The sequence below is a fragment of the Amblyraja radiata genome, chromosome 6, assembly GCF_010909765.2.
Source record: "Amblyraja radiata isolate CabotCenter1 chromosome 6, sAmbRad1.1.pri, whole genome shotgun sequence".
NCBI lineage: Eukaryota > Metazoa > Chordata > Chondrichthyes > Rajiformes > Rajidae > Amblyraja > Amblyraja radiata.
In genome coordinates this window covers 49699347-49716847 of record NC_045961.1, presented here as the reverse complement: position 1 = coordinate 49716847, position 17501 = coordinate 49699347, and positions in this window count along the sequence as shown.

Here is a 17501-nt window from a genome sequence, read left to right as displayed (position 1 = left end):
ATTTGTACAATAATTGTGGATGAGGAGGACTATTTGCTTCTGAATTTCTGGAGGACACAAAGTTCTGGAGTAACTCCGCAGGTCAGGAAGCATCGCTGCAGAATATGGATAGGTGACATTTTGGGTTTAGACTCTTAATCGCACTGACATTTTGGGTCGAGACCCTTCTACATATTGCCAGTGCCAGCTGAATTCTCAGCTCCGCACACCACAGAAATCTTTTTAGTTTAGAGATACTGCGTGAAAACAAGCCCCTCGGCCCACCAAGTCTGCGCCGACCATCAATCACCCATACACTAGTTTTATCCTACACGCTAAGTACAACTTACAGAAGCCAATTAACCTACCAACCTACACATCTTTAGAATTTGGGAGGAAACCGGAGCACCCGGAGAAGTTCCGCATGGTCATAGGGAGAACATGCAAACTTCACATGGACAGCACCCAAGTTCAGGATCAAACCTGGATCTCTGGTGCTGTAAGGCAGCAACTCTACCGCTGGGCCATTGTGTCACCCTGAATATTATCTCTACATAGTTCATGCCAACCTAGCCCAAGATAACATGGAGCAGTTAGAATGGGTAGGGTTCCAATTCTGGACTGGAAGAACATAGAACAGTACAGCAGAGGAACACGTCCTTCGGACCTCAGTGTCTGTGCCACACATGATGCCAAGACAAAAAAATCTCATCCACCTGAATGTTTTTGTGTTTAGTTTAGAGATACAGCACAGAAACAGGCCCTTCTGTCCACCTGTCCTTTAAATGCTGTTATAGTACCAGCCTCAACTATCTCCTCTGACAGCTCATTCCATATACCCACCGTGTTAAAAAGTCATCCCTCAGGTTCCTACTAAATCTTTCCCCTCCACAGATAGATATACGATCTATCTTTCCTCTGCACACTCAGTCTGCTTCAAGGTCTTGGCTTGAAACATTGACCATCCATTTGCCTCCATAGATGCTGCTTGACCTGCTGCATCCCTCCAGAGGTTTGTTTTATGCAAGAGAATTGTGAGATTTCCATATTTGGTCTTATAGAGGTGTATAAAATCGTGAGAGGAACAGATCGGGATGACGCACAGAGTCTCGTGCCCAGAGTGGGGGAATCGAGAACCAGAGGGCATAGGTTTAAGGTGGAAGAGTTTCATAAGCGCCTGAGGGGCAAACTTTTCACACAAAGAGTGGTGGGTGTAAGGAACAAGCTGCTGGAGGAGGTAGCTGAGGCAGGGATGATCGTAACATTTAAGAAGCAATTAGACAGGTACATGGATAGGACAGGTTTAGAGGGATATGGGCCAAACACAGGCTAGTGGGACAAGTTCAGATGGGACATGTTGGTTGGTGTGGGTAAGTTGAGCCGAAGGGCCTGATTCCACATTGTATGACTATGATTCTAAGCGATAATCCATCTCTCACGGGGCTACGCTTACATCTTGTAATTGGATTCTTGAAGCAATGTTTTTCAAATAACAAATGTCATCAAATAATAAATAAAAGTTATATTTACGTCATAATGAATGAAAACAAATACCCTCCTGTTTACCCTTCACTATTGCTATTTAAGGACTGAAGTCCAATGTGATTTAGAGCTACAAATACCAACCGCGAGACTAAACTCTTTGTTTGTCTCGATCCACTCTGTCCGCCTAATTTGGTCAGACTGGCCAGTGAGAATGATAAGTTTAGTTTAGTATAGAGATACATTGTGGAAACAGACCTTTCGGCCCATTGAGTCTGGACCGATCAGTGATCACCCTTATAGTAGCTCTATCCTACACACTAGGGACAATTTGCGGAAGCCAATTAACCTACAAACCTGCACGTCTTTAGAATGTTGGTGGAAACCGGAGCACCCGGAGAAATCCCACGCAGTCACAGGGAGAACGTACAAACTCTGTGCTGAGAGCACCCACAGTTAGGATCAAACCCGGGTCCCTGGCATTGTAAGGCAGCAACTCTACTGCTTTGCCAGTTCATGCTAACCTAAGCTAGGATAACGGAGCAGTTGGAATGGGCAGAGCCAGTTTAGGGTTCCAGTTCTGGACTGGAAGAATATAGAGCAGTACAGCAGAGGGACAGGTTCCTCGGACCTCAGTGTCTGTGCCAAACATGATGCCAAGACCTAAAAAAATGCATCCACCTGCATGTTTTAGTTTTTAATTTGGAGATACAGCACGGAAACAGGCCCTTCTGCCCACTGAATCCACAACGACCATCGATCATCCGTTCCCACTAGCTCTACATTTATCCCACTCTCTCAGCCATTCCCTACACACAAGGGGCAACTTACTTATATCATATCTGCAATAGTCAAGAGACATAAGTTAATGTTCTAGGAACAGAATTGGGCCATTTGGCCCATCAAGTCTACTCCACCTTCCAATTATGGCTGATCTATCTTTCCCTCTCAATCTCATTATCTAGCCTTCTCCCCATTATCCTGACTCCCTTACTAATCCTGAATCTGTCCATATTCACCTTTAAAATATCTTGATTTGGCCTCCAAAGCCACCTGTGGCAATTAATTACACAGATTCATCACCCTCTGCCTAAAGAAATCCTTCCTCATCTCTTTCTAAAGGTACATCCTTTTATTTTGAGGCTATGGCATCTGGTCCTAGACTTTCCCTCTCGTGGAAATGTCCTCTCCACATTCACTCTATCCAGACTTTTCACTATTCAGTAAGCCTCCTCGTGGCAAACCCTGGAAGCGACGACGCGATGCACTCTGTGACACGTTGGGCGACAATTCTGTCAACATGTTGGACGATGACAGAAGCCAACAGCGAGCTACATTGTCTGTACTGGCACACGAGTGAACAAACTATCCAGTAAGTTTCAGTGAAGTTTCCCCTCATCCTTCTAGACTCCAGAGTACAGGCAAGTACATATACAACTCATCAAATGTTAACCCAATCATCCCTGGGATCATTCTCGTAAACCTCCTCTGGACCCTCTCCAACACCAGCACATCCTTCCTCAGATATGGGCCCCAAGACTTAAATAAGGCTTACCCCTTAAGGCCGGTTCTCTGGATACTTTCAAGAGAGAGCTAGATAGGGCTCTTAAAGATAGTGGAGTCAGGGGATATGGGGAGAAGGCAGGAACAGAGTACTGATTGGGGATGATCAGCCATGATCACATTGAATGACGGTGCTGGCTCGAAGGGCCGAATGGCCTACTCCTGCACCTATTGTCTATTGTCTAAAACTGCTCACATTACTCCAAATGTGGTCTGACATAAAGTCTCAGCATTACATCCTTTTTGATGTTGTGGATACTATGATTTTCTGGATAATGCTCCTGAATTTCATATTACTGTGAACAACTCTGTTTCTTTGTCTGCTGTACCCTACACCTGAAGATTATGGTTTGCTCAATCCTATGTGTGGCTAAATATGCAGTATGTGGTTAGTCCAATAACTGGGATCCACTTGAATAGTTGCACGTAATTCGAGCAACATCATATCATTATCCTGAAGCTTTGGACGTCTTTAATCACTGTTTTATCAAAATAAAAATCCTCCACGTTACACAGTCACAAAAACCTTGAGTGTAAAACTGTCAGTGTTTACTTTTCTTACCAGAGAGCAGAGGGAAAAAAATCACTTTGTACTTTATTTCAATCATAGGATTGAGAAATATCTGTCAGAGCTTTGAGATGTAAATAATGTTGATATCTGAAATGCAGCTTGTTCTGCTTTATTCAACGTGTCTGGGTTGACCTGAAGCTCGTAAAAAACAGTTGCAGTTGGGCTATGACAGTTTACAACCCAGCGGTATGAACATTGATTTCTTGAATTTCAGGTATCTCCTGCATACATTGCCCCCTCCCCCCTCTCTCTCCCCTCTCCCCACACCAATTGTCCTACCAGTTTCACTTTTACCCACCCTTGTATCACTGTTGTTAGCACATCTTCCCCAGCCAACAATGCGCCATTACGGGCTCCACCCTTCCTGAGGTCATCTATTGCCTGGCCTTATCTCGCCTACACGTGACAATAAACTAAACTGAAACTGAACTGAACTGAACCTCTATCTTTCAGTGTGAAGATGGGATCCGACCTGAAACGCCACCTATTCCTTTTTGCAATAGTTCAGTGGTTCAATTATGCTTTGTTTGTCACATATTCAACTGCAGTGAAATTATTTTTGCGTACATGACACGTGCAGGCACCGCCACGTTTTCCAAAGTCCGGTGGGCCCAGGCGCTCAATGTCCTGGAGCAGTTCCCGCAACGTTGGGTAATCACTGTCCACCACTACGCTCCATAGGGAAGCTTCTGATACGTTTCGCATAAAGCAGGCAACTGAACCGTCCTGTCACCCGCTAAAGTGCGGCCCTCAACGCCCATCTAGTTCACAAGTCATCGGCGCAGAATTAGGCCGTCCGGCTCCTCGAGTCTACTCTGCCATTCAATCATGGCTGATCTATCTTTCCCTCTCAACCCCATTCTCCTGCCTTCTCCCCATAACCTTTGACACCCGTACTAATCAAGAACCTGTCAGTTTTCGCTTTGGAGAGCAACCTTTTCACGTGACAATAAACTAAACCAAACTAAACTAAACTACTTTGCTGAGTGTTTAAAAGTAAAGTCAGGAATAGGGTTTCAACCCATAATTGTTCTGACTCGCCGACTCATTGAGATGAACAGAGCAGAATCAGGTCCATAACATCATGCTGACCATTGCACCCATCTTAGGTAAGCACTTGGAGATGAATATGCTTTCAACTAAATCAAAGAACACAGGTAATCGCACACATCTGTATATATTTAATAGATAGAAGTAATTAATAAGTGGAAATTATCAACAATAGGAAATTTCAAGAGTGGAGTTTGCACGTCTGTGTGGATTTCACATGCTCCCCCTGTGACCATGTGGGTTTTCTCCAGATTCCTCCCACATACCAAAGACACGCAGGTTTGTAAGTTAATTGGATTCTGTAAATTGTCCCTGGTGTGTAGGATTGCTGCTCGGCGCGGACTAGATGGACCGAAAGGCCTGTTTCCGCACTGTATCTCTAAATTAAACTAAACTAACAAGGAAAATTGTAGACATCTCTAGAATTGGACATTTCCTCCACCATCCTATCAATATTAATTAGAGTGGTTAAATAATACATTTTCTGCACGGCATAGAATTTAACTACAACCTTGTAAAGGAGTGTTACTACTGGCACGATGGTAAAAATTTTGCAGAGCATAAAAATAATTTTCAAGGGTGTTCTCAGCTTGTAAACTCCACTGGAGGGAGGGTTTCTGAGGTGGAAAGATGTTGATCAGAATTACTGTGTGTGCTGTGCCTCCAGAGATTGATGGGGTGAATTAATGATAATCCGATTTTTGCACAGTTTGTGTTCGGGGCTATCATTTTATTTTTGAGGAACATTTATGATTGGCAAGAATGATACCGATTATGAAATGAAAGTGTGTCATATTTTAAACAATGCTAAATAACAATTGTAGTTGCTGGTAATCTAAAACATAATCATAAATAAATGCTGATATCCCCTAACAGGTGAGGCAGTATCTAGGGACAGAGAAATCGTTAACTTTTACGGTCTGAGACTGGAATGATTGGACAAAGGAAATATCTAGTATCCTGTGGAAAGGAACTGCTGATGCTAGTTTACACCAGTCTGAAGAAGAGTCTTGACCCAAAATGTCACCTATTCCTTCTCTCCAGAAATATCCAGTAGCAATGGAAGGTCTAGCATAGATGTTCCCTTTGTCCTACCATCTTTCTCACTCCCATCTTCTCTACGACTTTAAACTAACTTTTTATTCTCTTACCCAGTGTTGATGAAGGATCTCAGACCTGACATCATAACTCTGTTGATACAGATCAGAGGGGTTTTAGATAGGCTATGGTTGGGAAAAGGCCAGAGATGAAAAGACCAAATAGTGTGAGAAAAGGATAAAAGAGGGGCGAATTGTGAAGCCAGAGGAAGGAATAGAGGTGGAACGGGATGGGGACGGGGAAAGAGAGAAATGGGTGTGAATGCATGTGGGGCACAGGGAAGAGAGGGGGGTGAATAAAGGGAGCTGGTGGTTAGGTTAGTAGTTAGCTACCCAAAATTTGGAAAATTCAATGTTTATGCCATTGGACTGGAAGCTACGAGGTGCTGTTCCTCTAGTTTGTGTGTGATCTCACCATGGCAATGGAGGAGGCCCAAGGCAGAAAATTCAGTGTGTAAATGAGATGGGGAGTTAATATGGTTAAGGGCCTGTCCCACCTACGTGTCCTTGGCATACAAATTACGCGACCTCGTGGTCGCGTTGAGGCGTACGGGCATCGTATGGCCGTGTGGGGCCGGTCCCACTTAGAAGCGCGGAAGGGTATGTAGTTGCGCGCGACATCACGCGGGACTCCAAAATTTTTGTAGTGAACAAAATCTTTGCGCGCCAACGGCCTGTCGAGGAACTGACGGCCAAAGTGGGACAGGCCCAAGACCCTGGCGCGACGCAGCGTCTCACCTTCAACAGCAGCAGAAGCAGGCAAACGATCGTCGAACTCGGCCTGGGGCTCACGGCCGTTGCGGTCCGGATCCGCCCCCACTTCTACTCCCAGAGCGGGGTCAAGAAAATTGAAGATAGACACAAAATGCAGGAGTAACTCAGCGGGACCGGCAGCATCTCTGGAGAGAAGCAATGGGTGACGTTTTTCAGATTGAAGAAGAGTCTCGACAAGAAACGTCGCCCATTGCTTTTCTCCAGAGATGCTGCCGGTCCCGCTGAGTCACTCCAGCTTTGTGTCCATCTTCAATTGACATCACGCGCTCCAGACGGCTGTGCATACGCATGTAATCGCGCCCGACCTTCGCCGGACCATTGCGGCTCAACGCGACCACGAGGTCGCGTAATTTGCATGCCAAGGACACGTAAGTGGGACAGGCCCTTAAGCAACTGGGAGATCCAGCAGCCCTGGAGGACCAAGAGCTAGTGTTCATCGAATAGCTGGTCTCACCACCATTCATTCCAACCTCCACCCCCCTCCACGCCACCACAATCAGTCTGAAGTACACCAAAACATCACCTATCTATGTTCTTCAGAGGTGCTGCCTGACCCACTGAATTACTCCAGTTCTTTGTGTCTTTTCTTGTAAACCAGTATCTGCAGTTCCTTGTGTCTTGACCTTACAAGACATTTGGACAGGTGAATGGATAGGAAAGGTTTGGAGGAATACGGGCCAAATGCAGGCAGGTGGGACGAAGTGTAGACAGAGCATGTTGGTCAGCATGGGCAAGTTGGGCCGAAGGACCTGTTTCAGGGCTGTATGACTCTTATCACTCCATCACTCTATAACTCTATTTCTCTTTCCACAGATACTGCCTGACCTGCTGAGTTTTTTTGATTTTGACGAGTGATATGTGATGCTCAGTTCTATAAATCTGAGGAAGTGTCTGCTTCATTTGGAACTGAAAATGGTGGCCGACTAGGAAAAGGGGAGATGCAGCGAGACCTGGGTGTCATGGTACACCAGTCATTGAAAGTGGGCATGCAGGTGCAGCAGGCAGTGAAGAAAGCGAATGGTATGTTAGCTTTCATAGCAAAAGGATTTGAGTATAGGAGCAGGGAGGTTCTACTGCAGTTGTACAGGGTCTTGGTGAGACCACACCTGGAGTATTGCGTACAGTTTTGGTCTCCAAATCTGAGGAAGGACATTATTGCCATAGAGGGAGTGCAGAGAAGGTTCACCAGACTGATTCCTGGGATGTCAGGACTGTCTTATGAAGAAAGACTGGATAGACTTGGTTTATACTCTCTAGAATTTACGAGATTGAGAGGGGATCTTATAGAAACTTACAAAATTCTTAAGGGGTTGGACAGGCTAGATGCAGGAAGATTGCTCCCGATGTTGGGGAAGTCCAGGACAAGGGGTCACAGCTTAAGGATAAGGGGGAAATCCTTTAAAACCGAGATGAGAAGAACTTTTTTCACACAGAGAGTGGTGAATCTCTGGAACTCCCTGCCACAGAGGGTAGTCGAGGCCAGTTCATTGGCTATATTTAAGAGGGAGTTAGATGTGGCCCTTGTGGCTAAGGGGATCAGAGGGTATGGAGAGAAGGCAGGTACGGGATACTGAGTTGGATGATCAGCCATGATCATATTGAATGGCGGTGCAGGCTCGAAGGGCCGAATGGCCTACTCCTGCACCTAATTTCTATGTTTCTATGTTTCTATGAAACGTTAAAATAAAAATCATTCCACGCTGGTACAATTATCCTGCAGCCAATTCTCAACTGGTGCTACAGCTGTGCCCCTATCCTCTCTTTAAAGTGTGTGCAGGAAGTTTATACAATAATTTTCCGTTCAGGCTCGTGAGTTAATATTTCAGGCTGACTTTGATAACAGCTTTGGGATCAAAAGTACAAATATATAAAAGGGTCATGCTGGCATTAGGCCAAATGCTCAGTTAATCATGTTAAACACAGACACAAAGTGCTGGAGTAACTCAGCAGGTTGGGCAGCATCCCTGGAGAATATGGATAGGTGACGTTTTGTGTCGGGAACCTTCACACTGATTGCGATGGGGGGGGGGGGGGGGGGGGGGATGGGGGGGGGGATGGGGGGGGATGGGGGGGGGGGGCAGATTGGAGGGGCAGTACAAAGCCTGGTGAGTAATAGGTGGGTACCGGTGAGAGGGGAAGGGTTGATGGGCAGATGGTTGGTCAAAGACCAGAGATGAAAAGACAAAATGGTGGGAGATAAGTATAATGACTCAAAGCCACTTATCCATAGAGTCAAAGAATCATAGAGCGTGTAAACAGGCCCTTCGGCCCAATTTACCCATGCCCTTTCTACACTAGTCCCATCTGCCTGCATTTAGCCCATACCCTCTAAACCTTTCCTATCCAGGAATGTATACAAATGCCATTTAAATGTTGTTATTGTACCTTAGACAATACTAACCACCTATCCTCCTGACAAGAGTTAAAATAACCACCAAATCAATCATACTGCAGAAGGGTCCCGACCCAAAACCCCATCCATCCTTTTTTGCCAGAGATGTTGCCTGACCTGCTGAGTTACTCCAGCATTTTGTGTCTATTTTCGGTATAAACCAGCACCTGCAGTTCCTTACAAACCGAATCAATCAAATTTGATTTTAATCCCTCCATTTTTCAATGCTCCACCCTCATCATCCCTTCCCCCCCCCCCCCCCCCCACCCCCCCCCCCACCCCCCCCACCCTCACACACACCTGTCTCCACCCCCACCTCTCATTTCATGGCTACTGGGTAAATTCAACCTGCAACTTGATATTAAAACTGTGCCGGGGAAGGTTCCCTTTTTAATCCCTAGTCTGAGCTGACACTTTTGATCGCAGGCAGGTTTCAAATACTTTTCTTTACAGCCTTTCGCATAAGGAAGTGTAATTGCTTTAATCGGGGAGGTGCCTCTCACTCACGGGCATGTGTACAAATATGCTGAGACAGACTCGTCTCCTGGCCTTTTGCAAATCTCTCCCCTTGCTCTGCTGGAAGGGAAGGCTGATGCTTAAATTTCTGAACAAATGAGTCGGAAGTGATGGATCATTCATAAGTTACAAAGTTCACAAGTTCATAGGAGCAAACCTAGGCCATTCGGCCCATCGTGTCTACTACGCCATTCAACCATGACCAATCCAGCTTTCCCTCTCAACACCAATCTCCTGCCTATATCTGGTTATCAAATCAGATAATACTATACATAGATACAATCAAACCAAACTCCAACAAAGGGAAGATACAGAGTATATAGTTCTTGGCATTGTAGAGCATCAATTCCAGATACAAAGTCCAATGTTATGTTTATGTCATAGGAGCAGAATTAGACTGCCATTCAATCTTGGCTTTCCCTTTTAACGCCATTCTCCTGCATTCTCCCCATAACCCTTAACACCCTTAACAATCAAGTATCTGTCAATCTCAACCTTAAAAATACCCAATGACTTAGCCTCCACAGCCATCCGTGGCGATGAATTCCAGAGATTCACCACCCTTCCTCCTCATCTCCTTTATTCTGAGGCTTTGATCTCTTGTCCTAGACTCTCCCACTAGTGCAAACATCCACTGCACATCCTCGCTATCCAGGCCTTTCACTATGCGGTACGTTCCTATGAGGTTCCTCTCATCCTTAGAAACTCTACAATTCAGTTTAGCTGACTGCATTTGTTATACTTCTGAACTATCAAAGCACTCTAGCCTCAATCTATGCTGTTTGGCCCTCTGTCGATATGGATGCCACTGGAATTAAAGTTTGTTTGACCTCGTGTGTGGGAGAGTCTCTCAATGATAAATATTGTGATGAACCTTTCAGCAAACCACACACGGTTTACAGACACTCTGACTTGTTAAGTTTCTAAATAATCTAACCTCTGCCAGGACTCCTTTGGGCAAATCCTTCATGAAATCCTTTCAGGAATGTTGACAGCATGTTTTTGAGTCTGCATTGCCAGGCTTTCTCTACCTTACACATTCCAAGTGTAAACAAGTAAGCATTTGAAGAATTACAGTTGCAACGGACAGCGAAAATTGCTCATTTCCACACACTACTATGAGAATAGGGTGCAGTTTTTCACCATGAGCAGATTTTGAGTCAAGTGCTCACACTGGTCGCAGTTGTGTAGTCCTCACACTGTTTAGTTCAGTCCAAGTCTTGTGTATTAAAGCAGCCTCTCTTGACTAGAGAAAGACACAAAGATACAAAGCAGAGGGATCTAGAAGGGCAGGTACATAGTTCCTTGAAAGTGGCATCACAGGTAGATAGGGTGGTCAAGAAGGATTTCAGTACACTGGTCTTCATCAGGTACTATTACAACATTTAAAAGACACTTACTCCATGGACAGGTAATAATAATAATAATGGATGGGATTTATATAGCGCCTTTCTAGAATACTCAAGGCGCTTATACTCAAGGTACATGGATAGAAAAGGTTTAGAGGGATGTGGGCCAAACACAGGCAGGTGGGACTAGCATAGATGGTGCTTCTTGGTCAACATGGACGAGTTAGATCGAAGGGCCTGTTGCCATGCTGTACAAAGTCCGATGCCATAAATTCATGTCACAGGAGCAGAATTAGGCCACTTGGTCCATCAGGTCTACTCCGCCAATCAATCATAGCCGATCTAGCTTTCCCTCTCAACCCCATTCTCCCCGTAACCTTTACTAATCAGATATCTGTCAATCTCTGCCTTAAAAATACCAAATTAATTAATCCCCAATGACATAGTATATAGTTCACATCAGTTAATAAAATGAGATGGCTCCCTGATTGCAGTTAAATGCTTTTTTTAATGTATCAGTAATATTTCCCTTTTTTTGTTAAAATGAATTTAAAAGTCTCTTAATCTCCACCACCAACCCTGGCAATGCATTCCAGGCACTCACCACTTTCTGTGTAAAAAAACTTTAAACCTAATTAGTCTAACGTTGTTTTGGGAAATAAATTCTGGTGATGATGTAAATTTTACCAAGTGAACTTTGCTTTTCAGTCCCAAAGGATTAATTAAGTTTCCTTTCTGATTGATTTAATTTTGTGGTGCAGTCTGATAATCATGGTATATGGTGTCACCTAAAATATTTTACAATAATAAACATGTACTTGTGCCATGTATACATTCTTTATAGATTAGAGATTTCATGATTGCAATACAAGAGCTTCATTTGTGAAGATGCAGGTCCAATAGTAGAGTGCATCTCTTGGACAAAAGAAGAATGTTTTTCCCAAGGTTGGAAATGTCATAGACTAGAGGGCATAGCTTTCTGGTGAGAGAGGCAATCATTAAAGGGTATGTAACTTTAGACCAGAGATACAGCGCGGAACCAGGCCCTTCGTCCCACCGAGTCCAAACCAGTGATGCCCGTACATTAGCACTGTCCTACACACTAGGGACAATTTACAATTTTACCGAAGCCACTCAACCTACAAACCTGCACGTCTTTGGAGTGTGGGAGGAAGCCGGAGCACCCGGGGAAACCCCGTGTGATCACAGGAGAACGTACAAGCTCCGTACAGACAGTACACATAGTCAGCATCGAACCTGGGTCTCTGGAGCTGAAAGGCAGCAACTCTACCACTCCGCCACTGTGACGTCCCGATGTGTGGGGAAAGTTATTCACAAAGAACGTTTGGGATGCCTGAACGTACTGCCAGGGGTGGTGGTGGAAGCAGATGCAAGAGTGGCATTTAAAAGCCTTTTGGATAGGCACACAGATATAGATAGATAGATAGATATAATTTATTGCCACACAACCAGGGTTGGTGGAAATTTGGGTTGTCAGCAGCAGTACAATAATAAAGAACACACAATAAAACTGTAACACAAACATCCACCACAGCATTCATCACTGTGGTGGAAGGCACAAAGATTTGGCCAGTCCTCCTCCATTTCCCCCCCGTGTACAGGACCAGAGTCCAGTCAGTCCAGGATCGGCTCTTCCTCACCGGAGACCGCGGCTTTAGATTGTTGTAGGCCGCAGGCCGGCGGTCGAGATTTAAAGTCCCCGCCGCAGCCAGAAGCACCGTAGACTGCAGGGCCGGCGGTCGAAGCTCCCCTCCAGGGGTGATGGTAAGTCCATGCCGCACCCGCGGTAGAAGTTGGCCGCGGGCCGGCAGTGATGGCTTCTTCTTCCCCCGGGTTCCCCACGTGGGGGACCCGGGGGAAGAAGAAGCCATCACTGCCGGCCCGCGGCCAACTTCTACCGCGGGTGCGGCATGGACTTACCATCACCCCTGGAGGGGAGCTTCGACCGCCGGCCCTGCAGTCTATGGTGCTTCTGGCTGCGGCGGGGACTTTAAATCTCGACCGCCGGCCTGCGGCCTACAACAATCTAAAGCCGCGGTCTCCGGTGAGGAAGAGCCGATCCTGGACTGACTGGACTCTGGTCCTGTACACGGGGGGGAAATGGAGGAGGACTGGCCAAATCTTTGTGCCTTCCACCACAGTGATGAATGCTGTGGTGGATGTTTGCTGGAGCTCTGCAGACCGCGGCTTCAGGCTGAGACTTCAGGCTGCCGGCTGCCCCGGTCCAGCGATACGGAGCGCTCCCCTCCAGCGAGCCCCAGCGAGGGTCGCCCGCTCCACGCCGAGAGTCCACCCTGCGCCCGCCGCTGAAGCCCCGGACGTGTCTCCGGGAAAGGCCGCGTCGATCCTTGATGTTAGGCCACGGGGGAGGCGACCTGGAAAAAGTCGCCTCCCCATGGAGGAGGCGACCGAAGCGGTTTCCCCCTTACCCCCCCCCACACCAAACACACGAAGAAACATTAAATACAGACTTTAAAACATACTAAAAAAAATTAAAAAAGCTGGAAAAACTGACGCGCTGCTGACATGGCTGCACACAGAGGAGCGCCCCCTACATGATGGGGAATGGAGGGATACGCATCACATATTGGCAGATGAGATTACGTTATCTTGGCATCACATTTATCACAGAATTGTGGGCTGAAGATCCTGTTCCTGTGTTACACTCTTCTATGTTCTATGTACATTTCTCAGTGTCTTGGTTCAGACACCAACATATTTCATTTGGGCAGCCTACAATTCAGCGGTGTGAACATTAATTTCTCTAATTTCAAGTAACCCTTGCATTCCCGCTCTCTCCATCTCTTCCCCACCCTAGTCATCTTGCTAGTATCACTGTCCTTAACCCTCTGTTGTCACCTCATCACTCCAGTGTATGGGGTGATCGCTGGTCGGGGCCAAAGGCACTGCATATCTCAAGTCTAAAGTAAAGGCTGTGTTGGTAAACAGACTTGGAGATAGTGAAGCATGATGAGTGTGCAGGCACACCTAAACCATGAGCTCCTACCTCATCATTAATTTAATATCCAGCTGCTGTTGGTTGATGCTTCAGAGGGGAAATCCTTCCATCTGTTCATAGCAGAGAGTGGCTCTGCACTTCCTCAAAGCAGATGTCCATCTGAGAGAGTAGACAGCAGCACTGGTTAATGTCCCATTCCTGATCACTCAAGGTAGCACATCCAACATCGTGGGCTGCCAGCCTACTGAGACAAATGGACATAAAACCTTTGGACAGAGAGAGCTTCATAACTGAGCAAGAGCTGAGTATCAAATTTCCAGGGTTTGAAATGAGGTTCAAGAACATCTTCTTCCCAACAACCATCAGGCTCACGAACATGACAAACACTGCACGGTGGGTGGCACAGCGGTAGAGATGCTGCTTCACGGTGCCAGAGACCCGGGTTCGACAGTATGGAGTTTGTACGTTCTCCCCGTGACCGCGTGGGTTTTTCTCCGTGGGCATCGGTTTCCTCCCACACTCCAAAGACGTACAGTTTTGTAGGTTAATCCGCTTCAGTAAAAATTGTAAAATTGCCCCTAGTGTGTAGGATAGTGCTAGTGTATGGGGTGATCACTGGTCGACCCAGTAGGCCAAAGGGCCTGTTTCCGTGCTGTATCTCTGTATTTTAAAAATAAAGACCAATATGGGGCGGCAAAGACGTTCGGGTTTAGTGCATGCTAGTGTAACAGGGATCGCTGGTTGAAGATTGTGATTGACTTTGGGAAGAGAAGCAGTACATGCACCCCAGTCTACATTGCTGAGAAGACATGCCAAAGAAGAGATGGTTGAAAGCACCAAATCCTAGGGATAAATATCACTAACAATTTGTTTTGGACCAGGCACATCAAAGCTGCAGTCAAGAAAGCACACCAATGTCTCTGCTTCCTTAGAAGGCTTACGAAGTTTGGCATTCCCCCCTAACAAACTAACTTCTACAGATGCGCCGTTAAAAGCATCTTATCGAGATACCTCATAGCATGGTTTGGGAACAGCTCTGTCCAAGACCACAAGAAACTGCAGAGAGTTGTACGTGTAGCACAGGCCATCACGCAAACCAATCTCCCTTCCATGACTCCATCTGCACATCAGCAAGGCCACCAGCATAATCAAGGACGAGTCTCACCCTGGTCACTCCCCTTTTCTCCCCTCTCCCATCAGGCAAGAGGTACAGAGGAGTGAAAATGCAAACTTCCAGATTCAGAGACAGTTTCTTCCCAGCTATTGTCAGGTAACTGAACGGCCCTCTCACCAGCTAGAGTGCGGAACTGACCTCCCAGCAACATCATTGGAGATCTTTCAACTATCTTTAATCTGATACTATCGGACTTTATCTTGCATTAAATGTTGTACCCTTTATCCTTTACCTGTACACTGTTAACGGCTTGATTGTAATCATGTATAGTCTTTTCTTTGACTGGATAGCACACAAACAAAAGCTTTTCACTGTACCTCGGTACACGTGACAATAATATACTAAACTAAACTATAACTGTAGCTGGGAACCCATCATCTCCCTGACTGACCATGCCGTTAAAATACAACAATTTCTGACACTCCTAAATTCTATCAGCAGCAGAATTAGAAAGAAAATTGAGGCCATGACATTGAGTCATAGATCGCAATTTGTAAAACCATTAAAAACAATCCTACAAAACCATGAAAGGAATAGAGAGGGTTTGCACACAGAGTCGTTTGCCCAGAGCAGGAATCAAGAACCAGACGACATAGGTTTAAGGTAAGATGTAATAGGAACCTGAGGAGTAACTTTTTCACACAAAGGGCAGTGGGAGTAGAGAACAAACTGCCGGAGGAGGTAGTTGAGGCAGGTACTATTCCAACGTTTAAGAGACATTTAAACGGGTACATGGATAGGACAGGTTTAGAGGGATATGGGCCAAATGCAGGCAGGTAGAACTAGTGTAGATGGGACGTTGGTTGGTGTGGGCAAGTTAGGCCGAAGGGCCTGTTTCCACACTGTATGACTCTATGACTCTAATCACATAGTAATTTTCTATCCGTACTATTTACACATGTATCGGACATGTCGAGACATACACGCCATGTAAGCTCTCAGAATACAAAAACAGAGTGTTACAATCAAAGCCCATCTGAATGTACAGTATACGGATTTACGTTTAGCACTGGAGGGTGCAGTGTTCATAAATGTGATGACAGTTTGGCTGAACAATTACTTTTTTCATGCAGAGCTCGAAAGAACAAAGCTTTCGTATTTGACAAGGTTGATATCAGTTCCATTTCTGTCTGATTATATCCTAATGGAATTTGCACTTAAGCTTCACAGCCGTCACCAGCCATGATCCTGCTATTCCTCGTCGGCATATTTACTCTGTCTCAACATGTCATTATCTGCAATTTTTTTTACAGCCATTGGCACCTGCTTCTATGCTGTAATTTTGCAATTCAGTTTAGTTTAGTTTAGAGATTCAGCATGGAAACAGGCGCTTTGGACCATGCCGTTGACACTAATTCCATGTTACCCCACTTTTGCATCCTCTCCCTACAAACCCTGAGGACAACTAATCTACAAACCCACACGTCCTTTGGGATACAGTAAAGTCATAGAGTCACACAGCATGGCAACAGGCCCTTCGGCCCAACCTGCCCACACTGACTAACATGTGCCATTTACACTACTTCCACCTGCCTGCATTTATCCGCTCTCCCTCTAAACCTATCCTATCCATGTACGTGAGGAAACTCAGGGCTGCCAACTCTCATGCTTTGAGCATGAGAATCACTCATTTGAACAAATTCTCACGCTGATCACAAATTTCTCACGCTCTGTCATGATAAATTCTGTGATCAACGAACATTTCAAAACTCAGATAAACTGCATGGACCGCGGGTGTTGGAGAGCTGGGGCTGAGGGAGTGTTTGCCGGGCTGGCGCGTGTTTGCGGGGCTGGCGAGTCACTCGCTTCAGCTCCGGCCATGGAGCAGCCTCAGTGCAAGAGTCCCGGGCCGTCGGAGGTGTCGGAAGCATTGCGCCGCTGCCGTGAGAGTCTCTGTGCTGAAGGGACAGAGACTCTCAAAGGGAGGTGGAGAGAGAGAGGGGAAGGAGACGGGGAGACAGGGGGAGAGAGAGAGGGGGTGAAAGGAGAGAGAGGGGGGGAGAGACAGAGGGGGAGAGAATGGGAAGAGAGAAGAGGGAGAGGGAGGGAGAGAGAGAAGAGAAGAGAGAGGAGAGGGAGAGAGGTAGGGGAGAGAGATAGGGAGAGAGAGTGGGGGAGAGAGAGGTAGGGGAGAAAGAGAGGGAGAGGGGGGAGAGAGAGGGGGGGGAGAGAGAGGAGAGAGGGGGGAGAGTGAGGTGGGAGAGGGGGGAAGAGAGAGAGGGGGAAGAGGAAGAGAGTGAGGAGAGAGGGAAGAGAGAGAGGGGGAGAGAGGGAGGAGAGAGGGTAGGAGAGAATGGGAGAGAGAGGGGGAAGAGAAAGGGGTGGTAAAAGAGAGAGGGGGAAAGAGAGAAATGGGGGAAACAGAGAGAGATAGGGGGGCAAAGAGAACGAGGAGATAGAGACAGAGGAGAAAGAGAGAGCGGAGAGAGAGCTAGGGGGAGAGTGAGGTGGGAGGGGGAAATGGGGGAGTGGGAGAGAGGGGAGAGAGGAGAGAGAGGGGGGGAGAGAGAGGGGGAGAGAGAGGGGATAGAGTGTGTGGAGAGAGAGCGAGAGGGAGAGAGAGAGGGAGAGAGG